Source organism: Agelaius phoeniceus, chromosome 29, assembly GCF_051311805.1.
Source record: "Agelaius phoeniceus isolate bAgePho1 chromosome 29, bAgePho1.hap1, whole genome shotgun sequence".
In the NCBI taxonomy this organism is placed as follows: Eukaryota; Metazoa; Chordata; class Aves; order Passeriformes; family Icteridae; genus Agelaius; species Agelaius phoeniceus.
The window spans coordinates 4259059-4282645 of NC_135293.1; the positions used below are offsets into that span (position 1 = coordinate 4259059).

The 23587-nt window shown below is 48.8% G+C and overlaps 1 protein-coding gene across 4 annotated transcripts in view; it reads left to right on the forward strand.

Annotated features, from left to right (window-relative positions):
• Nucleotides 1–23587, forward strand: part of JSRP1 (junctional sarcoplasmic reticulum protein 1) — a 42682-nt gene that overhangs the window by 676 nt on the left and 18419 nt on the right. The gene's annotated exons all lie outside the window — the stretch shown is intronic.

The following is a 23587-nucleotide window of genomic DNA, read 5'->3' on the forward strand; positions in this document are numbered from 1 at the left end:
AGGTTGGTTCATGGATTTATAGTGAAATAGGGATGGGGAAAAGTTGTTTTATGGATTTATAGTGGAATAGGGAAGAGGAAGGGTTGGTTTATGGATTTATAAGGGCATAGGGATGGGAAATGGTTGATTTATAGGGGAATAGGGATGAGGAATGGTTGGATCACGGATTTATAGGGGAATAGGGATGAGGAATGGTTGGATCATGGATTTATAGGGGAATAGGGATGGGGAATGGTTGGATCATGGATTTATAGGGGAATAGGGATGGGGAACAGTTGGTTAATGGATCAGTTGGGGACTAGGGGTGGGGAATTGTTGACAGTGACGATCTTTTAGGCTAAAAAGACTTTTTTTGCTCTGCCTTCATGACAAAGTGGATAAATTCTGGTTATTTACACAGCAGAAGTTGGGCTCATCCCTGTAGCAGCCAAGCCATGCCCTCTGCTTTCCATCTCCTGCCAGGGGCTTGGAAATCCATGGCTTGGGGATGTGGTTGGGTCTTTGTGCAGTCCCACAACAAGAACAGTCCCGAGGAAAGGATGGGAATTTGGAAACAGGACACCCCCACTGCTCTTCTGGATGGGACTGATGGAAGCAGCTTCATGCCTTGGGGGTGAGGGTCAGCCCTCAAAATCCAAAAGCCTTCAAAATCCATTTTAAAGCAGGAAATGTGCACAAAAAGCTAAATAGGTCATCATTCCCATGGGTTTGGGAATCAAATCTTTGGCTGAGCCATTTCTGATCATTTCAGCCTGAAAACCAAGGCAGAGGCACATCCAGGACACATCCTGAGCAGTGGATTTTATCCTGTATGGAAAGAGAGCTCAAAATAATGGTGTGATGGTGTTTGCAGGCAGGGATGCCTTGTAAGTTAAGTGGGGAAAGGTGTTTATAGAACCAAATAAAACTGCTAAAGAGACATTGTAATGGTTTTAAAAATCATGGTTTTCCATTAAAAAACTTATAGATGGCTGCATTTCTTTTTTTCTTCATCAACTCAGGCCACAACACACCTGTTTTCTTGCCTGCAGCTACCAGAGCTGCATTTGACCACTTCTTAGGGGGTTTTATTGCTACCTTTATTTTTATTTGCTTGAAAATATCCCCATCCAGGAGCTCTGAGCACAATGGATTGATCAGCTCCACTTTGCAGAGGTATCACTGTCTAAATCTCCACCCACCTTTTGTGTCCCGAAGCTGCTGGGATAACCCAGGATGGAACAAAGTGTCCAATAAAAAAAGTCAAAATAAAAACAACAATTCAACAGTGTTTGCTCTCCTGCAGCTCAGAGGAGAAGCCTGGCCTGGCCAGCAGCCAGGGAAAAAAAAATTCTGGGAGTCTTGGAAAGTGAAAGGGATGAGAAGAAAGTCCTTTTCCTGCTGCAGGCATCTGCACTCAGCTCCCAGAACACGACATAAACGGAGCTTGTGCTCACCTCAGCCTCGAGGGTGTTGATTTATGGAGGGGAAACTCTTCTGTTTAATGCATTGCCCAGAGTCCAGCCTGAAACAATGGCAGAGCTGCAATTCCGGAATATCCGGAGCACATCAGAGGAGATTTAGCAATTCCTGGTTTGTGTGTTGTGTTAGCAAGGTTTTCCTGCTGGGGGCTGGAGGTGTCAGGGGGTGGAAGGGCTACATCAGCACTCAGTGATAGATTTCATGATTTCCAATAATGGCATTTATTATTGCTGTAGTAATCCTCCTGTAATTCCTTATAATGGCTCTGTGTGAGCAGAATCAGCGCTGCAGCTGTTTCCTCTTCCCTGAGAACTGGGAACAGCTTTGCCCTCTGAATCCCTGTCACCTCCATGGTCCATCACTCCATTTCACAGCTGAGTGCCTGGAGAGCTCTGCAAAAGCCCAAGCAACCTGTGCTGGGTTTGTGTCAAACACCATGGGGGATTAGTTCCAGCTGCAGTTTTGCTGAGAGAGCCCAACTTCCACTTTAGCAGAGACACTGATTCAGAAATCCTCACACAGAAGCCTCTGACTCACAATTTCGGGATTATGGCAGAGGCAGTTGGAGATGTTGCCATCCCCAGCTGGTTTTTGCCATGACTGCCCCTCCTGTGGCAGAATAACTGCAGCAGGGTTGTTGCTCCAGCTGCATTCCCAGTTTGGGATCTCAGTCCCTGGAATTACCTGATTCAGGGGGCAGTGAGCCCTGACAGTCTGAGCAGCCCAGCTCTGCTGTGGCACAGCTGCTTTCAACACACAGGGAAGATTCACAGCATCCCAGAATATCCCGAGCTGGATCCCACAGGGATGATCAGTGCAGCCCCATCCCTGCCCAGCCACCCCAAGAACCCCACCCTGAGCAGCCCTGGGAGCTCCTGGAGCTGTGGCAGCCTTGGCACCATTCCCTGGGGAGCCTGGGCAGTGCCCAGCAGCCTCGGGGGGCAGAACCTTGCCCTGAGCTCCATGCCAAGGCCTGGCCCAGCTCCAGCCCTTGCTGGGCTCCTGTCCCTGTCCCAGAGCAGAGCTCAGCCCCTGCCCCTGTGCCTGCCCTGGGCAGGAGCTGCAGCCCCCAGGAGCCTCCCCTCAGTCTCCTGGGCTCCAGCTGAACCAGCCAAGTGCCCTCAGCTGCTCCTCAGCCCTTCCCCAGCTCCCTGTCCCTCCTTTGGCCACTCTCCAACAGCTTTGGCTCCTTCTGATCTCGTGGTGCCCAAAGTGCCCCCAGCACTGGAGGTGAGGCTGCCCCAGGGCAGAGCAGAGTGGGACAATCCCTCCCTGGGCCTGGTGCCCCCAGCACAGGGGGGCCCTTGGGGCTGCCAGGGCCCAGCAGTGACTCAGATCCAACTTGCCCCTGACCAGGACCCCCAGGGCCCTTTCTGCAGTGTCTGAGATGAGCCAGATCTGCTGTGATGCCTGGAACAGTTGCTGAGCACATCCCAAGGGATGCTCCTGCCTTACAAGAGCTCAGCTTGGGCACCTTGGTCTGGTTCTCTGCATGTCTGCTGATTTCCAGGACATCTGGGTCCTGTTTGGCTTTGGGATTTGCTGCTGAATTCCTTTTTTCCTCAGCCCCTTCCCCAGCTCCGTGTCCCTCCTTTGGACAGCTTTGGATACTTCTTTGTTTCTCCATTACATTGCATTTTTACAACCATTGCAAACAGAGGATCTCATCCAGCACGTTCATCCCAAATGCTGTGCAGGTGTCCTCAAACACACAAAGTCCTCCTCATTCCAGCTACCACAGCCTTCCCCTCTCCAGCAACTGCATTCCCAAGGACTCTGCCAGTCCCACAGCCAGGAGCTGGGGTCAGTTCTCAGCTCTTGAGGGAGCTCTCCAGAGAGCCCCAGCAGGTCCCAGTTGCTCTGTGCTCTTACCCCAAGCAGGTCACAGCAACTGGGCTGCCTGAAACCTCCTGGGAAAGAATCTTGTACAGCCTGAGTTACTCAATAACCAGAGCAGTTAATGAGGAAAGGACAGAAGCACCAACAAACTGATCTCTGTTAAGGATCCAAGTTGAAATTGTTTCGGGCTGAGAAAAGCCAAGGTGCTGATTTTCCCAGATTTTCCTTTCTTAGTTTGTTTCCTTCTGCTTTTTACCCTCTTTTCACAAAAAAGGGTCTCAAACAATAGTTCAAATCACCAGTCAGTGATTCTTTGTCAAGCTTTTATGGGTTTAACTTTCTGAAATAGTCTGGAGGATGAGTTTATGGCAGCACAAGAAGCAAACCAGATTAAAAACTGTTGGGAATGTATTAGAGCAAGAAATGGGTGTGGGATAAGTAACTGTGTTCCCTCTTCCCTGTGTTTTCAGGTGTGCAAGTGTTTGTGATCAGATAACACAAGATCAGTGCTTAGAAAGATGTTCAGGAGCTGAAACACCCATAAACCTCCCAAGGTTCTGAAATCCTGCACGTCGAAACCACAGCTCTGTAACATCATTTATTCCAAGAAGGAGAGATAAACCCTTCTGTCATTCAGGTGATTAAAGCAGGATTAAATCACACAGCTGCAAAAACTGCTGCTTCTGCCTGGTTTTCTGCCACTGCTGGAGCTGAGGCTGCTCCTGCATCTATGTTCTAGAGGAGCAGCAGAGCTCCAGGGATGGGGAATGGGACAAAAATCCTTTTTGATGGGTAGCAGAAAGCCCTGTGTGTTTTGTGCTGTGCTGCATCACGCTCCCAGGGCTCTCCTGGAAGGTGGAAATGGATGTTTGTGGCATTTAACAGCAGCAGGGGAATCCATCCTGCTCTGATTTGCTGACAAGGGAAAAACAACATGAGAGAAAAACATGAGAGAAAAACATGAGAGAAAAACATGAGAGAAAAACAGGAGCTCCCTCCCAAAGCATGTGCACTCCATGCATAGCATTGCCCATTTAGTACCTCCCCAAAAATGGGAATAAAATACAGTAATTTATTGATTTATTGAAGCAGGTTTCAAATCAAGTGGATCTGATTGCCTTTTCTCTCCATTTCAGTGCTTATTCTTGCAGTTTTGAGAGGTGTCTGTAGATGCAGCCAAGCACCAAAACAGGACAGAAGCTGAGGCAGAGATGTCATCAGGACATGTTTTCATAGAAATCATTGTCTGTGATGACTTCACCCTCTGATTTTAGTCATGGAATAATTGAAATGTTCCTGTTGGTCAGCCCTCTGTGGAGACAAAGCAAAAGCTTGTGAGGCATTATCAAAACACTGGAGAGTAATTTTTCTACACTTATCAAACCTATATTTTATAAGTCTTAATAAAATAATGGCTTTTAAATCTACCCCTCTCCTTCCTTAGTACTTCTGGTTCATCTCCTCACAGGTAACAGTTAAGTAGCAGTTATCTAATTTTAAATACTCCCCCACTAAATCACTCTTTAGTGTGTCAGAATCTATTCTGATCTTTGTGGGACATGTAATTAGAACACCTTTCCTAGCTGGAAAAACTCTCATTTTCATTGTCATCCCTGTGAGAATGATTTCATTTGAAGGTCAGCCTTTCTGCAGACCCACTTGTGCTGGAAGGAGACTCTGCCAAATGAAGCTAGAATTTTTAGGTGTGTACCAGCACAGGGAAGAATTTATTTTTCCAAGATCTTTGTGAGATACTGAACTAGAAGAAAACAGTTATCAGTCCAAAAAAAAAAAAAAAAAAAACCAAAAAAAACCTTTGGATCTCTGTTTTTCCACTTCAAAACAGCTGGCATGGAGAGGGATACAGATGAGGTAATAGATGTTTAAAATGCTGTAAATTCTCATTTATCTGAATGAAAGCTGGAATCCAACATCACCTGGGCACCTGGGAAAGGCTGAATTGTTCTTTTTGAGTCTGCAGGATCAAACAGAGCAGTTCCCACATAAAAATAATGTGGGAACAGGAAATCAGCTGGAAAGGGGCTTGGCCAAGAGCAAGAGCCACAAGAAACACTCAGAGGGTGGCACCCTATGATTTCTGGGAAGTGTGCAGGGGCACTTTGATGTTACGGGTCTGCAATTTAGGGATGATGTTCCACAACGCTGATCCCTGTATTGATTTTTCTCTGGCTCTTGCTGCCAGTTGTGAACAAATGGCCCCGAGGAATTTGGAGGTGGTTGCAAAACAATGGAGTGAAAGACGTTGCAACAGCCTCCCCTCCCCACCCCATTTTCTGTTTCGTTTCTGCTGGGCCGGAGGCAGCTCAGCTCCAACCCCTCTCCCGAGTTACATCAGAGCTGATGGATGTTAGATTTTGCTCTTTTCTGAGATTTTTCAGATTTTTTTCTGAGATTTTTCATGCCCTTTTCTCAGTTGCCCAGATATGAGGCAACTGAGAGGCTTTTTAAAAACTTTTATTCAATGTTCAGTGTCCTGTGAAGGGTGAAACAATACAGATGTTATAGTTCACACCATCACAGTCAGAAGCCAATTATTACAATACATTTTAAGAATTTCTTGTCCTATCAGCTTTAGCCACACCATGCTGTAAATGCCTTAATGCCAATCATCTAAAATTACCCCTTCAAGGGTAAATTTCTTCATTTTAAGAATTTTCTGCAAATCCATTTCCCACATTGGAACTCTTTGTCTTGCAGAGGAGTCACAGAGGGGAGTTAATTTGGGGAGGGAGTGAAGCCCTGTCCCCCCTGTTTGCATGGAAAGGGTGTTGGGGTCCTGAGCAAACCCTTTGCAAACCCCTCACAATCAATCCCACCATAAGCAGCATTTCAGGCTCCCTGGACATGAACATTTTCCTTCCCCTCTCTTGCTTGACTGTGTGGTGGATTTAGGAGTTTATTTTTTGTTTCCATTGCCCCCCTCTCAGAATCCACCACCCCTCATAATCAATCCCACCATAATCAGCATTTCAGGCTCCCTGGACATGAACATTTTCCTTCCCCTCTCTTGCTTGCTGGAGCATTGTGTGGTGGATTTAGGAGTTTATTTTTTTGTTTCCATTGCCCCTCTCTCAGAATCCACTCATAATCAATCCCACCATAATCAGCATTTCAGGCTCCCTGGAATTCCTCCATGAACATTTTCCTTCCCCTCTCTTGCTTGCTGGAGCCTGTGTGGTGGATTTAGGGGTTTATTTTTTGTTTCCATTGCCCCCCTCTCAGAATCCACTCATAATCAATCCCACCATAATCAGCATTTCAATCTGCCTGGAATTCCTCCATGAGCATTTTCCTTCCCCTCTCTTGCTGGAGCCTGTGTGGTGGATTTAGGAGTTTATTTTTTTGTTTCTATTCCCCCTCCTCCCAGAATCCACCACCCCTCATAATCAATCCCACCATAATCAGCATTTCAGGCTCCCTGGACATGAACATTTTCCTTCCTCTCTCTTGCTTGCTGAAGCCTGTGTGGTGGATTTAGGAGTTTATTTTTTTATTTCTATTCCCCCTCCTCCCAGAATCCACCACCCCTCACAATCAATCCCACCATAATCAGCATTTCAGGCTCCCTGGACATGGACATTTTCCTTCCCCTCTCTTGCTTGCCTGTGTGGTGGATTTAGGAGTTTATTTTTTATTTCCATTGCCCCCCTCTCAGAATCCACTCATAATCAATCCCACCATAATCAGCATTTCAATCTCCCTGGAATTCCTCCATGAACATTTTCCTTCCCCTCTCTTGCTTGCCTGTGTGGTGGATTTAGGAGTTTATTTTTTATTTCCATTGCCCCCCTCTCAGAATCCACCACCCCTCACAATCAATCCCACCATAATCAGCATTTCAGGCTCCCTGGGCATGAACATTTTCCTTCTCCTCTCTTGCTTGCTGGAGCCTGTGTGGTGGATTTAGGAGTTTATTTTTTATTTCCATTGCCCCCCTCTCAGAATCCACTCATAATCAATCCCACCATAATCAGCATTTCAATCTCCCTGGACATGAACACTTTCCTTCCCCTCTCTTGCTGGAGCCTGTGTGGTGGATTTAGGGGTTTATTTTTTGTTTCTATTCCTCGTCCTCCCAGAATCCAGCACCCCTCATAATCAATCCCACCATAAGCAGCATTTCAATCTCCCTGGAATTCCTCCATGAACATTTTCCTTCCCCTCTCTTGCTTGCTGGAGCCTGTGTGGTGGATTTAGGAGTTTATTTTTTGTTTCCATTGCCCCCCTCTCAGAATCCACTCATAATCAATCCCACCATAATCAGCATTTCAATCTCCCTGGAATTCCTCCGTGAACATTTTCACATTTTCCTTCCCCTCTCTTGCTTGCCTGTGTGGTGGATTTAGGAGTTTATTTTTTATTTCCATTGCCCTCCTCTCAGAATCCACCACCCCTCACAATCAATCCCACCACAAGCAGCATTTCAGGCTCCCTGGACATGGACATTTTCCTTCCCCTCTCTTGCTTGCTGGAGCCTGTGTGGTGGATTTAGGAGTTTATTTTTTGTTTCTATTCCTCCTCCTCCCAGAATCCACCACCCCTCATAATCAATCCCACCATAATCAGCATTTCAATCTCCCTGGAATTCCTCCATGAACATTTTCCTTCCCCTCTCTTGCTTGCCTGTGTGGTGGATTTAGGAGTTTATTTTTTGTTTCCATTGCCCCTCTCTCAGAATCCACCACCCCTCATAATCAATCCCACCATAAGCAGCATTTCAGGCTCCCTGGACATGAACATTTTCCTTCCCCTCTCTTGCTTGCCTGTGTGGTGGATTTAGGAGTTTATTTTTTATTTCCATTGCCCCCTCTCAGAATCCACCACCATCCCAGCTTTTCCTGCAGGACAATCCCTTGCTGGGAAGGGGAAGGGGAATGGCACAGCCTGCCTTGTTTTCCTCCAATTCCTCTTGTGCTTGGCTCAGGCAGCCTCAGGGATGAGGAAGTGCAGCTCTGCTTTTGTAACCCCTCATTTCGTTTGGAAATGTTATCCAAACAAACAGCTGCCAGCAGGATGAGCGTTAGGGCCTGTGCAGAGGCTGCTCTGTCACAAAGCAGCTCGGGGGGAGCTGTGCCTGCTGAAACATCTCACCCAGCAGCTCATTAACGTGGAGATACTCAAAGGAGACTTTGCCCCCCTCACCATTAGATCCTGCCTGTGATAAGAGCATTTACCAGCGTATTTTCCCATAAATAAAATGAGCAGGCCTGGAGGGCAGGGAAGGTTCTTTTGCCTGGAATCAGTTCTATCCCACACTCACCCCTTTGGAGAATTGGGGCTGAGGGAACCAGTTCACCCTGAGAGCCAGAGACCTACAGGCTAAGGTGGATTTCTTCCAGCTCTGTGTGCTCCACACTGCTTTATTTGGGGGATAATCCACGTGGATTCTGTCACTGGCCAGAAATCCTGGTGCTTGAGGCACAGGGGTGCTGCAGGAGGAACAGGAAGGTCCAATTTGGTAAAAAGTTTCTTTTGCCAGGCTGGTTTCTGACTGCAGGAGGGACAGGAAGGTGCAGCTTTGGTTAAAAGTTTCTTCTTTTGCCAGGCTGGTTTTTGACTGCAGGAGGGACAGGAAGGTCCAACTTTGGTTAAAAGGTTTTTTTTTTTTTGCCAGGCTGGTTTTTGACTGCAGGAGGAAGAGGAAGGTCCAATTTGGTAAAAAGTTGTTTTGGTTTTTTTTGCCAGGCTGGTTTTTGACTGCAGGAGGGACAAGAAGGTCCAATTTGGTAAAAAGTTTCTTTTGCCAGGCTGGTTTTTGACTGCAGGAAGAACAGAAAGGTCCAACTTTGGTTAAAAGGGTTTTTTTTGCCAGGCTGGTTTTTGACTGCAGGAGGGGCAGGAAGGTCCAACTTTGGTTAAAAGGTTTTGGGTTTTTTTTGCCAGGCTGGTTTTTGACTGCAGGAGGGACAGGAAGGTCCAATTTGGTAAAAAGTTTCTTCTTTTGCCAGGCTGGTTTTTGACTGCAGGAGGAACAGGAAGGTCCAGCTTTGGTTAAAAGGGTTTTTTTGCCAGGCTGGTTTTTGACTGCAGGAGGAGCAGGAAGGTCCAATTTGGTTAAAAGTTGGTGGGGTTTTTTTTTGCCAGGCTGGTTTTTGCCTGCAGGAGGAGCAGGAAGGTCCAACTTTGGTTAAAAGGGTTTCTTTGCCAGGCTGGTTTTTGACTGCAGGAGGGACAGAAAGGTCCAACTTTGGTTAAAAGGTTTTGGGTTTTTTTTGCCAGGCTGGTTTTTGAGCTCTGGAGGGACAAGAAGGTCCAATTTGGTTAAAAGGTTTATTTTGCCAGGCTGGTTTTTGACTGCAGGAGGAACAGGAAGGTCCAACTTTGGTTAAAAGGGTTTTTTACCAGGCTGGTTTTTGACTGCAGGAGGAGCAGGAAGGTCCAATTTGGTTAAAAGTTGGTGGGGTTTTTTTTGCCAGGCTGGTTTTTGACTGCAGGAAGAACAGAAAGGTCCAGCTTTGGTTAAAAGGGTTTTTTACCAGGCTGGTTTTTGCCTGCAGGAGGAGCAGGAAGGTGCAGCCTGGGGAAAGCTGCTTTGGCCAGGCTGTTTGCTGAGCTGCAGGCGGCCTCGTGCTCTCTGCATCCGTGTCTGAACCAATATTTACTCAGGGCTCTGTGTGCTGGGATTGTCAGCAATCCCTGCAGTGAGAGCAGGGCTGGAGCCTGCCCAGCTGAGCAGCTTCCCTTGTTTACATCTTTTTTTTTACAAATACTCCTGATTTCCAGGCTGGGAGAGGTGGCAGCGTGACAGCTCTGGTGAGCACCAGCCCTCCCTGCAGCAACTGCCCATCCCTGAGCCTCTGCAGGCAAAAATCCCCTCTGGAAGGGGGTCTGGGCTGGCCTTGGCATCTCCCCAGGGAGTGACAAACCTCCTCTGGAAGTGACAAACCAAAGTCCAAAGAATTGGTGCTCCCTAAGGGACTGGCACTGCCATCAAAGGAGCCCCCAGGCTGCCACCACACTCAGGAGTGGAGGTTTTAAAATGAAAACAGCTTTAATTCAGTACTAGAATGTTCCAGTTTTATTTATGAAGCTGTTCTAGATACAGATGAACTTCCCCTGCCTCCTGTTGGTCCTGGGAGAAGCCGAGGTTTGAAGGGTTCATTGCTCCAGGAGGGAGATGAGCAGTGCAGTGTTTCACTGCCTGTCCTGGTGTTTCCAGAGGAGCCAGACTCCAGGGAGCTCTTCATTCCCATGTGTCCTGCTCTGGGTGGCACACACGGACACCCTGACTCCTCTCTGGCTGAGCAAACCCCACTTCCAGCAGAGCTGAGCTCTAAACGAGAGCAGCAAAATTCCTAAAGTGCTGGAAGATAAAGAGGTGGCATAAGGAAGGTAAAGACCCTTGAAATTACTGCTCAGGCTTGGAGCTGTGACCTACTTAGCTTGATTTCCTGCTCATGGTGACTTCTGCCAGCTACATCAGGTGATGAGCTGAAAATCTCCCTCCTCAGAGGCATGTGGAAGACTGGGAATGCTGCAAGTACTGGAAATGAACTGGACAGGAGCTGAGATTTCATTGTGAAATCTGTTTCCTGGAGTATTTAGCCCTTTTCTGATTCCCTTATCAATGTTTTTCTCTTTTGGGGTCAGAATTTCCCTGGTGGGTTGTCCAGTGAGTAAATCCTTTCCGATTTTGGTGGTGCTCTGCCTTCCTGCTGCTTCCCTGCTCTTTTGTTGTTTCATTTCTCAGCTCTCAGTTCCTCATTCCCCTCAACATTCCCATGGTTGTTTGGCTTCACACACAGCCTCACCTGGCTCCAGGATCATCACTCTCAGCCCATCTTCAGCTTTCTTGGGCTCTTTAGGCAGGAAAATATCACCAGGAATCCCTGAAGGAACAGGATGTGACAGGAAGCAATGGGAGCCACCAGGTCAGGCTTTAGTAAAGTGCACAGAGCCACCACTCTGCTAAACCCAGGCTTGGGCTTAGCTTAAACCTGATCCCTGCAGGGTGGATCCCACAGCATCCCTAGGGCCAGGGGTATTTTTGTTTGTTTGTTGTTTTATTTTGGTTTTTTTTGGGGGGGGGGTTGGTTGGTTTTTGGGTTTTTTGGGGGTTTTTTGGGTCTTTTTTTTATGTTTGGTTTTTTTTTTTAGGGAGGGGTTGTTGTTGGGGTTTTGGGGTTTTTTTGGGGTCTTTTTTTATGGGGTTTTTTTAGGGAGGGGTTGTTGTTGGGGTTTTGGGGTTTTTTTGGGGTCTTTTTTTTAATGGGTTTTTTTTTAGGAAGGGATTGTTGTTGGGGTTTTGGGGTTTTTTTGGGGTCTTTTTTTTAATGGGTTTTTTTTTTAGGGAGGGGTTGTTGTTGGGGTTTGGGGTTTTTTTTGGGGTCTTTTTTTATGGGTTTTTTTTTAGGAAGGGATTGTTGTTGGGGTTTTGGGTTTTTTTGGGGTGTTTTTTTTTATGGGGTTTTTTTAGGGAGGGATTGTTGTTGGGGTTTTGGGGTCTTTTTTTAATGGGTTTTTTTTAGGGAGGGATTGTTGTTGGGGTTTTGGGGGTTTTTTTTTGGAGTTTTTTTTATGGGTTTTTTTTTTAGGGAGGGGTTGTTGTTGGGGTTTTGGGGTTTTTTTGGGGTCTTTTTTATGGGGTTTTTTAGAGAGGGGTTGTTGGGGTTTTGGGGGTTTTTTGGGTCTTTTTTAATGGGTTTTTTTTAGGGAGGGGTTGTTGTTGGGGTTTTGGGGTTTTTTTGGGGTCTTTTTTTATGGGGTTTTTTAGGGAGGGGTTGTTGGGGTTTTTTTGGGTCTTTTTTTAATGTTTTTTTTTTTTTTAGGGAGGGGTTGTTGGGGTTTGGGGGTTTTTTGGGTCTTTTTTTAATGGGTTTTTTTTTTTTAGGGAGGGGTTGTTGTTGGGGTTTGGGGTTTTTTTGGAGTCTTTTTTTATGGTTTTTTTTTTTTTTAGGGAGGGGTTGTTGTTGGGGTTTTGGGGTTTTTTTGGGGTCTTTTTTTATGGGTTTTTTTTAGGGAGGGATTGTTGTTGGGGTTTTGGGGTTTTTTTGGGGTCTTTTTTTATGGGGTTTTTTAGGGAAGGGTTGTTGTTGGGGTTTTGGGGTTTTTTTGGGGTCTTTTTTTATGGGGTTTTTTAGGGAAGGGTTGTTGTTGGGGTTTTGGGGTTTTTTTGGGGTCTTTTTTTTATGGGTTTTTTTTTAGGGAGGGGTTGTTGTTGGGGTTTTGGGGTTTCTTTGGGGTCTTTTTTTATGGGTTTTTTTTAGGGAGGGGTTGTTGGGGTTTTGGGGGTTTTTTTGGGTCTTTTTTTAATGTTTTTTTTTTTAGGGAGGGATTGTTGTTGGGGTTTTGGGGTTTTTTTGGAGTCTTTTTTTAATGGGGTCTTTTTTTTTAGGGAGGGGTTGTTGTTGGGGTTTTGGGGTTTTTTTGGGGTCTTTTTCTTTTATGGGTTTTTTTTTAGGGAGGGGTTGTTGTTGGGGTTTTGGGGTTTCTTTGGGGTCTTTTTTTTGTGGGGTTTTTTTAGGGAGGGGTTGTTGTTGGGGTTTTTGTTTGTTTGTTTGTTTGGTTGGGGTTTTTTGTTGTTGTTGTTTTGGGGTGGGTTTTTTTGTTGTTTTTTCGAGGTTGGAAGAGATTTAAAGATCATCAAGTCCAGCCTGAGACAGGGAGCCCAGGTTTGTGTGTTTAGGCTCCCCCTGTGGCCCCGTGCTGCCCCTTTGGAGCTGTGATTCCAGCAGGAATCCCAGGGCTTGGGAAGCTGAGGGTGGGAGAAGGCAGAGCTGAGGTGGGAGCTGATCTCACTCTGCTGCTCCCTCCCCTTTCTCTGGGGAAAATGGACTGGGGAGAGTTTTTGAAAAGTCTCCTTTGTAAATAATATTCCAAAGCAAAATGTGCCTTTTAACCTAAATCATCTCTCCTAATCCTACCTCAGCTCCCTTTTTTTAAATTATCATTTTATTTTATTGATCTCCTTGTCGCCTTTAAAAGAATGGAAGATCACTTTGGCACTGATAATCATGTTTAATTCTCTTTTCTATCCCATTTGGCTTATTTTCCCGTGGTTTCTCTGCTGTTTTGGTGTTGTCAGGTTTATGTTCTGCAATTTTAAGGTTTTAACTGTGATCAGGAATATTGCTGCTAGGGGCAACTGGATGCTTTTCCCATGTTATGGATGGGAAAAGTTATGGATGTGGCTGCAGGGTATCAGTTTATAGAAAACTGGATTTATTTGATCATTCTCAGGGTGATGGTGATGGACAGGAGCCACCCCTGACACAATGGCACCAAAACTCTGAGTATTTGTATCATTGCTCTCAGTGCCCTTGGGACTTAAAAAACTCTGAATTTTAACAACAAGCCTTTCCTGAGGCTTCCATGCAAATAAAGTTAATGAATATGATTAATCCTTTATCATTCTGGTCCAAACTGTGATGCCAAGGCTGGGACCAGGGTGTTCAGCTGCTTCAGGAGGTGTTTCCAGGTGACTGTGGGATGTGCAGGGTCCTTGGGGTCCCTGCCAGTTCCGTGTCCAGTTTGGGACAGAGGGGTCAGAGGAGCCCATTTTGGGTCACAGGTGGTGTTAGTCACCATTGTAGGACAAATAACAAATAACCCAAATCCCTGCCCTAAAAGAGGAAGGGATTTTCAGGAGCCCTTCCTGACAAAGCTGTTCAGAAAACCCTGCAGAGAGAGGGAGGCCAACCTTTCCCCACACAATCCCTTCCAATACTTGGCTGTATTTACAAAGTATTTGGGCTTTTCCCCTTAAATCCATGGCTGCTGTTCATCCCTCACTTCCCACAGGCAGGAGCAGTTTCTCTCCAGTCTGTCCTCACTGGATTCAGCCAGGACACATCCAAAGTCTTTTCTTTCATCCAAAATACTTATTAGTTCCAATGAGGCCTTTTTTCCATGACTTTTTTTCCCCCTGACCTCCAGGTAGAACAGCTCTGACGCACTGGGAGGAAACTGGGATTTGGGAAAACAAGCTGAACTTCATTTTCCTTGGAAATCAGCTATTGTTGCAGCTCTCCCAGATCCCTGCTTGTTGGGATGTTTTGAAAAGCTCCCATTCCCAAGGCATTCACAGTCCTTGGATTGGCTTTTCAAGAGCTCTTGGTGCAGCTTTATGGGCACATTGAGCATTCTCCACCTGCAAGGTTTGGCTTCCCAGTTTGGAGACCTGGATGTGGAATGTGTTTGCTGTTGGATAGGGCGGGGAGGGACCTTCTGATCCCAATCCTGCTGTCCACATGTGGTCCAAGGACTCAGAAAGGCACAGAGCTCCCCCTTCAGCCCCCAGTGTGTCCCTTGCACAAGCTGGGAGCTCTCAGAGTTACAAAGCTCCTTTATAATTCCAGTTTTATTTATTTAAGCCAATTTTTTTTCCCCCAGTTGGTTTCATGCCAGCATTGTCTTTATGCTTAAATTGGCATCTTGGCTTTCTCTTGGTGCTTTTGTGTGTAGCAATCCAACCCCTTTGTTTTGGTAGGCAAAGCAAACTGAGACTTTCCTCTGTAAATCTTCCTTTCTGCTTTCCCTGCTTCTTGTCAAGGAAGCCTCTCAGCCATCCAGAATCATTCCCACACAAGTTATTTACAGAAAGCATCTCTGCACGACCACCTCAGTGCCATCACCTCTTAGGTAGAACCCAAGTGTTTCTAAATTCATTTGCTGGATGTTGGAAACGGAGCTAAAAAAACACAAACACCCAAGCAGAACAAGGAGGGAAGAGTTTGGCACATCTACATGGCAGGGTTAGGATTTGACAAGGATCACAGAATCATGGAATGCTTTGGGTTGGAGGGACCTCAAAGCCCATCCAGTGCCACCTCTGCCATGGCAGGGACACCTCCCACTGTCCCAGGCTGCTCCCAGCCCTGTCCAGCCTGGGATCCAGGGCCATCCTCTCTGATCTTCCACAGCTCCATGCAGGCTCTGGCATCCTCACTGCAGTCGTGTCCTTCCACTGGGGACACAAACACAGTGGCACTGCCCCCTCTGCCTGCTCAGCCCAGCTCAGCTCAGCACAGGAGCTCCCCAGGCAGAGGCAGCTCCTCCCTGGCCCCTGCAGCCACAGCCACACCTGGGAGCACCCTGAGCCACAGCTGGGCACTGAAAGAATTCCACACAATCCCAGAATGGTTTGTGGGTTATGGTTTGTTCAAGCCCACCCAGTGCCACCCCTGCCATGGCAGGGACACCTCCCACTGTCCCAGGCTGCTCCCAGCCCTGTCCAGCCTGGCCTTGGGCACTGCCAGGGATGCAGGGGCAGCCCCAGCTGCTCTGGGCACCCTGTGCCAGGGCCTGCCCACCCTGCCAGGGAACAATTCCTGATTCCCAATATCCCATCTCAAAGTTGCTGTTGGATCCTCACACTGGATCCTGTGATCCCTGGGGGTCTCTGCTGTGATGTTCTGTTAGAAGCTGCCCCCAGTGCTCTGGCAAAGGAATCCAAACCAGCCCTGGCTGAGCCCCTGCCTCAGAGGGATGGAGGTGGAAGGAGTTTGGTGGAAGGAAAACCTCACTCTGCACCACAAAAATGTTGCTTAGAGATCTCCCAGCAGGAGTCTGGGTCTATTTAGCTCCTGTGTGCTGATCTTTGATGAGGAACTAAGAATTCTTGTGGGTTTTTTTGTGGAAACTGGGGGCTTTTCATATTTCTTCCCAGCCAGAGCTAAGGGTCCTCTTGACAGGATTCCCACAAGACCAGAGGTGTTGTCCCTTGAGCCCTGAGTGCTCCCAGAGGGTTTAACAGGCACACCCCAGGGAAGAGGAGCCAAAGGGGCTCAGAAATGGTGCCATGAAGTGATGTGCAAGAGCAGCAAAGCTGCCAGACCAAACCACGCCTCCTGCTGTCCTGCAGGCCCCAGAGGTGGACATTTCAAAGCTCTTTTAGGTTCAGAAGTCTGAAGCTCTTACTTGGGGCAAGTCTGGGCTATAATAGTTGATCTTTTCACAAGTTTGACACGTGGGGAGGGGATTTCTGAGGACCCTTCCTCCTGAGGGGGCTGAGGGTGAAGCTTGGAGTGAGGGATCAAATTTCTCCCTCTAAAGAGAGACTGGGGACAAGGCCTGCAGGGACAGGAGCCAGGCAATGGCTCCCAGTGCCAGAGGGCAGGGCTGGATGGGATCTTGGCAATCAGGAATTGTTCCCTGTGAGGGTGGGCAGGCCCTGGCACAGGGTGCCCAGAGCAGCTGGGGCTGCCCCTGCATCCCTGGCAGTGCCCAAGGCCAGGCTGGACAGGGCTGGGAGCAGCCTGGGACAGTGGGAGGTGTCCCTGCCATGGCAGGGGTGGCACTGGGTGGGCTTTGAGGTTCCTTCCAACACAGACCATTCCAGGATTCTTTGAAAGGAGTTGGGATGGGAAGGAAATCAGGGACCAAGGGGAAAAAAGGTCCTGGCAAGGCTTTGCTTGACTTGGAGTTGACCCCTCTGTCCTTCAGGGCTTGACCAGGAGCTCCTGTCCCTGCCCCAGCACTGCCCAGCCCCTTCAGGGGGATGGTGCTGAGGGTGCCCAGGGCTCCCTGCTCCCCTCTAAAGCCTCTCCCCAGGTGGTGCCAGGATCCATCCTCAGCACCAGCACACCCTGTCCCCAGGGAGCAGCCCTTGGATGGGGCAGGGGTCTCGGTGTGAGTGGAGGGGCTGGATCCCAGGAGAAATCGGGCACAAGGCTGGAGCAGGAACCGCTGTGAAGCCACAATGTCCTCCTTCCTCCCCCAAACTCTCTCTGCACCAAAACCAAAGATGCCCCTGAACCCCAGCCCCTAAACCCACGGGTTCCTCCTCCCGGTGCCTCTCCCGTCCCTGGGCAGGGCAGGGGCTGTGCCCGGCGCTGACTCAGAGCCGGCTCCAGCCATCCCCTGCCCAGGGAGCGGAGCTGCAGCATCTCCCCCGCTCCTCCCGTCCCCCGCACCTCGGCACCGGCGGCTGGAGCAAGACACGACCGGTCCCTGCATGTGCATCGCCTTTGTGTGCCGGGGATGAGCACGAACTGCTGCAGGGAAGCGTTTGAACCAGAAAAACCATGCGGGGCTCGATTGTTCCCTGCATCCGTGGAAAATTACTCCTGTTCGCTCTCCCCTTTGCTCCAGCAGCTCCAAAACATGCGGGGAGGGGGAGGAGGAGGAGGAGGAGGAGGAGGAGGGAGGTGTGTGTGCCTTTGGGGTCGGAGCTGCTGCTTTTTTCTCTCTCTGCCTCGAAATGATTAATTCTGAAAGGCTCCTGCCTTGGTGTCACTGGGGCAAGCAAAGCAATCAGAAAGCGTTTGGGGGCCAGCCGCTTAAATGGCACTGGGAAAAGAATGGGAAGAAATGAATCCCCGCCATCCCAGCGATGCGGCTCCATCCCCCATCCCTCCCTCCTTCCCTCCCTCCCCTGCCCATCTGGCACAGGGAAAAGCAGATGGGAGAGGTGCCCGTGGCGGAGGGTGCTGGTCCCACTCCCAGCGGGGCTGTGCTCCATCCCTGAGCTCCTCTGGAGCTTCGGGGACACTTCCCAGGGCAGGGGAGGGCAGGAAGGGACAGGGACAGGGACAGGGACAGGGACAGGGACAGGGACAGGGACAGGGTTCCTGGTTGTGGGAATGTGAAAGTGGATCAGGGATGAATCCTGGTTGTGGGAATGCAGACACTGGATCAAGGATGATTCCTGGTTGTGGGAATGCAGACACTGGATCAAGGATGATTCCTGGTTATGGGAATGCAAACACTGGATCAGGGATGATTCCTGGTTGTGGGAATGCAAACATTGGGTCAGGGATGATTCCTGGTTGTGGGAATGTGAAAGCGGATCATGCACAGTCACTCCTGGCTCCTGCAACATTTTTGCACCTGAGGGACTGGGGTTGGGCTTTTTACCTTGTATTTTTGCCTTTCTGATTTGTTTTCTTCTGCTTTGAAATCCTTCTTGTGCCCCTGGTACCTCCAAAACTCGGTGAGAGCCTCTTCCCAAGGGGGTGAAACATTCCAGGTCCTCAGCTGGGACTGCCAGTGGGATGTTCCAGGGATGTGACAGGAGCACCTGACTGCCACGGCAATTCCCTTCACTCAAATTCAGCTTTGTTGCAAAATCCTGACTCTGACAGTGACCAAAGGAAGGAGGAATTGTAGAATCATGGAATATCCTGAGCTGGGAGAGACCCACAAGGATCATCCAAGGAGCTGGAGACATCTCCTTGTACAACCAGAGAGCTGCTCCTGACATTCCTCTACATTTGTTCACCTTTTTTTTCCAAAACCTTGAGCTTTGAGCTTTGTCTGCAGTGCCCAGACCCGGCCAGGCCAGCAGGGAGTGGTGTTGAAAGTGTTTTATTTCAAATTCTTTAAAGCATTTGTGAAACTGCTGCTGAGCTGGAGGAGCTCTGCAGTGACCTCCTTCCCTCCCAGCCTTTGAATTCCTCACTTCCCTCTTTTCCCTGGTAGTGGGGAGCTGCTCTGTTTTGTGGCTGGTGAATTCCTCATCAGAGGCAGCCCCAGCTGCAGGTTTCTGTGGCTCTTGGAGTCCAAATTCTCTGCTTTGCTCTGGAATGATGGTGTGGGGAGCCAGGCTCAGCTGAGCTCTCTCCAAGCCAATCTCTTTTCCCAGCACTGCAGCCTCCCTGCTCCCTTCTGCACAAACCCAGCAGCCTCTCCCTCCTCACTTTTGGAAATTCTTCCACTCAGGGATCAAGAATCATGAGCTGAGCTCATGGGACCAGTTAGTTCTGGGATTGAAGCAATCCCACAGCATTTTTTCCGTGTGAATAACACCAAGAATCCCATTCTGGGCACACATTGCCTCCTGCCATGGGCACTGTTACTCTGAGGGGGATGAGCAGGGCAGGGAAACCTCAGCAAAACTGGAGGAAGGTTCCCCTGGCAGTGGGTGGGGTGGAAGTGTGTCAGTCCAGAGTCATTCTGCCAGTCCCACCAGAGTCAGAGCAGTGTCTGTGTCACCAGCATCACAGCCCTGACACTTTTCCATGTGGGATTCCAGCCTGAGGGACACAGGTCATTTAAGCAATAAGGAATTTCATGGCAGTGACCTTCATGCCAAGAGGCAGAACTCAGGCTAGGAGCAAAAACAGCAGCTGGAGGCTGGATCTAGGCTGGATCCTCCCATCCTGTGCCCAGGAGTTTATTCCCTGTTTTCTTGCTGCACATCCACCTTTGCCTCACTTGGTTTGTAAATCCCCCTCCCTTTGCACATCTCTGTATCCAAAATTGGCAGAAGTTCCTCAGCTTTCTCACTTATGCCATTTTCTGGCCTGTTTATGTCCCATAAATCAAGTCAGTGATGAGCTTGGCATGGGATTGAGAAGATTTTCATGGCAGGATCATTTCTCCCCTTTAATTAAACATTACAGGTTCCTCATGAACCCTCCCCCTGTGAAACTTTTTGAAAAGCCTTAACAGAGTAATTTATGGGGAATCTGTTTTGATGTGCAGATCTGGGCCCCAGTTCTAGCCTTGCACACAATTCCAGAGCTCCTGTAAATCATCTGCCTTTGCTGGATCTGCCCTGGCACTGGGAGTCAGGGGGTAAGGCTGGGCTGGGCTGGGCAGAAGAGTCACCAGCTTGCCCAGCTTTGGGCTCTGGAGTCTGAATTTGGGCTCTCAAGTATGAATTTGGTGGTGGTTTGATGGTTGGACTTGATCTTAAAAATCTTTCCCACCTTAATAATTCCATGGTTCTCTGGTCCTGGGACAGAAGATCCCAATGGTGAAGATCCCAGCAGACCAGATCCCAGAGTCTGATTTCACAGATCCTTCCTCCTTTGGGTTTTAAACCCTTTCCCACAGTATGGAACACTTGGCTCCAGCCACATCCCACAGCAATGAGATCCAGGAGTGCCTTCTGCAGGTACTGAACTCCCTGGGACAGGGACAGGAGCCCAGCAAGGGCTGGAGCTGGGCCAGGCCTTGGCATGGAGCTCAGGGCAAGGTTCTTCCCCCCGAGGCTGCTGGGCACTGCCCAGGCTCCCCAGGGAATGGTGCCAAGGCTGCCACAGCTCCAGGAGCCTTTGGATACAGAATTCACAGAATTTCAGAATCACTGGGTTGGGAGAGACCTCCAAGATCATCGAGTCCAGCCCAGCCCCAGCACCTCAACTGAACCCTGGCACCCAGTGCCACATCCAGGCTTTGTTAAACACACCCAGGGATGGGGACTCCACCACCTCCCCGGGCAGAACATTCCAGAGCTTTATCACCCTTTCTGTAAAAAACTTTTTCCTGATATCCAACCTATATTTTTTTCCTAATATCCAACCTGTATTTCCCTTGGCACAGTTGAGGCTGTGTGCTCTGGTTCTGTCAGTTCCTGGAGAAAGAGCCCAGCCCCAGCTGAGCACAGGCACCTTTCAGGAGCTGCAGAGAGTGATGAGGGCACCCCTGAGTCTCCTTTTCTCCAGGCTGAGCACCCCCAGCTCCCTCAGTTGTTCCTCACAGGGTTTGTGCTCCCAGCCCCTCACTGACAGAGCCCTCAGGGCTGCTCAGGGTGGGGTTTGGGGTGGCTGTGCAGGCACAGGGGCTGGGATCAATGATCCCTGAGGGTCCCTTCCCACTGAGAACATTTCAGGATTCCTTGGTTTGTCCAGTCTCTGGGCCTGTTGTGGTTGTGGTGGCAGTGCAGGGCACTGGGGCTGTGTGTGTCACTCCTGGTGTCACCTGAACTCTCAGTGGCTGCTGCTGCCCAGGGTGACAGAGCTGGACAGGGCTCTGAGCAGCCTGGAGTGGTGGAAGGTGGAACAAGATGGTCTCTAAGGTCTCTCCCAACCCAAACCTGCACTCTCAGGGCTGCTCAGGGTGGGGTTCTTGGGGTGACTCCCTGATCCCTTCCCACTCAGGATCTCCAGGATTCTATGAAGGGACCTTTGCTGGATTTCAACCGGTGACTTTCCAGTTACATCTGGACCCAAATTTCTGTGCTTTGTGGATTAGAGGGAAACTGCTCCTTCTCCAGAGCTCCCTGGGGTTGTTGTTTCTCTTCCAAGATGACAGTTCCCTCTCTTCAGCCTTTCCTCCTGGGGAAGCTTTGCCATTTACACCATTTGCTCCCACACCCATCTCTTTTTCTTGCTTTTCTGTCCCTTTCCAAGGTGACCAAGAGCTGCTGGCAGACACAGGGGGGGGAAGGAGCTTCCTGCAAACACAGCATGATCTTTCCAATCATCATCCCTCTACCACAGCAATTCCCTGGCAAGGCTTTTTGCTGCCTTAAGCCCCGAGCTGACATTTGCACAGTGACATCCTCTGAGGCCTCTGAGCAGCTTTGGCTCCTTTACAGCTCAGTTCTGCAGAAAAGTTATTATTTTTTAAAGAACCAGCGTGGTTTTGGTTATAAATTGTGCTGTGACTTCACCTCTCCTTCTGATAACTGTAACAGGTAAACTGGAAGGAGGGATAAGCATCCTTGGGAGGGGTGATTTTCTCATGGGAAGAGGGAGATACAGGGCCAGTGCCACATTGGTAGGCTGTCCCTGCACCCCCCTTGTCCCACACAAGGACATGGAAATGGAGGACAAAAATGGGAAAGGAAATTCCCCCAGTTCCCTTGGGCACAGCAGAAGTTGTCCCATGTGATGGAAACCCCAGATTTCACCTCCTGTCCTGCTGCTGCCTTGTCCCCACAGTGTCCAGGGACAAATCCCACATTGCTGGGGCAGGATGGCTCCAGGCAGCTCCCAACAGGCACAGGATGCCCTCTGAGGGGTGCCCAGAAGTCGTTTTTGATAAAACCCCAAAATGCTGACACATGTATAGGATCTGTTCTGCAGAGCCAGCCCATGTCCAATCCCACTGTGGGTGTCAGATCCTTCCCAGCCCTTTTCCACATCGAGTTTTTTCTCCTGTTATTCCCACTGCTCTGCCTACTTCATCCTATTTATAGAGTGCTTTTCATTGGAGTCTCCAGGCTTTTAACCTTTATTCTTGGAATATTATTCACTTCTTGGACCTGCCATGGAGCAATTACTCACCCAGGCTCCTCCCTAGCCTGAGTTTAAAAGGAATTCCCACGGGGCAGCTCAGGGTGTCGAGCTCCCCACAGACAAAATCCCAGTTCTTCCTTGTGCCATGGCCTGTCCCAGCATGTCCCAGGTTCCCAGCCTGGCTCTGCTGCTCATTCACCTGCAGAGAGGCTTTGATGCTTCTCTGGTGAGATCATTCACCTCCCAGAGCAGGAGCAAAACACTCCCAGGGGGATTCTGGCGCTGCTTTCTGCAGGTTTCTTCCTCATTCTCCAGGTTTCTTCCTCATTCTCTTCTGTCTTGGTTTGAACAGACAGGTGTGTGCTAAGGAAGGCAGGAGCCTTCCTTGAAATGGAAAATGCAAACACCCTCCCTGTGAATTATTGTGAATTTAAAATTAAGGAGCTCTCAGGCAAAGATATAGGAATAAGAATAATGTTTTTTTACTAGGGAAACTGAAAATACTAATGTAATAGTGCAAACAAGCTACTGACAGAGTCAGAATAGGAGCTGACACCCTGGGTCCTGGTGTCTGGGTTTGAACAGACAGGTGTGTGCTAAGGAAGGCAGGAGCCTTCCTTGAAATGGAAAATGCAAACCCTCACCCTCCAAATTATTATAATTTTGAAATTAAGGTGCTCTCAGGCAAAGATATAGGAATAAGAATAATGTTTTTTTACTAGGGAAACTGGAAATATAAATGTAATAGTGCAAACAAGCTACTGACAGAGTCAGAATAGGAGCTGACACCCTGGGATCTGGTGTCCAGGTTTGAACAGACAGGTGTGTGCTAAGGAAGGCAGCAGCCTCCCTGAAATGGAAAATGTAAACCCCTCCCTCTGAATTATTATAATTTTGAAATTAAGGTGCTCTCAGGCAAAGATATAGGAATAAGAATAATGGTTTTTTACTAGGGAAACTGGAAATATAAATGTAATAGTGCAAACAAGCTACTGACAGAGTCAGAATAGGAGCTGACACCCTGGGATCTGGTGTCTGGGTTTGAACAGACAGGTGTGTGCTCAGGAAGGCAGGAGCCTCCCCTGAAATGGAAAATGTAAACCCCCTCCCTCTGAATTATTATAATTTTGAAATTAAGGGGCTCGCAGGTAAAGATATGGGAATAGGAATAACAGTTCTTTACTATGAAAACTGAAAATACAAATGCAATAGAACAAACAAACCCTGCCAGAGTCAGCCCATGCCCTGTCCCCTGTGTGTCAGGGGGTGGCACAGCCCCATCCCATGGGGGCTCAGCCCTCCTGCAGTGCCAGCTGTGGCTCTGCTGGAGCAGGGATCCTGCACAAGGGGGGAGTTTTCCTCTGCAGCTCCAGGGCTGCTGCAGATGGGCCTGGGCTCCCTCTGGCCATGCAGGGCAG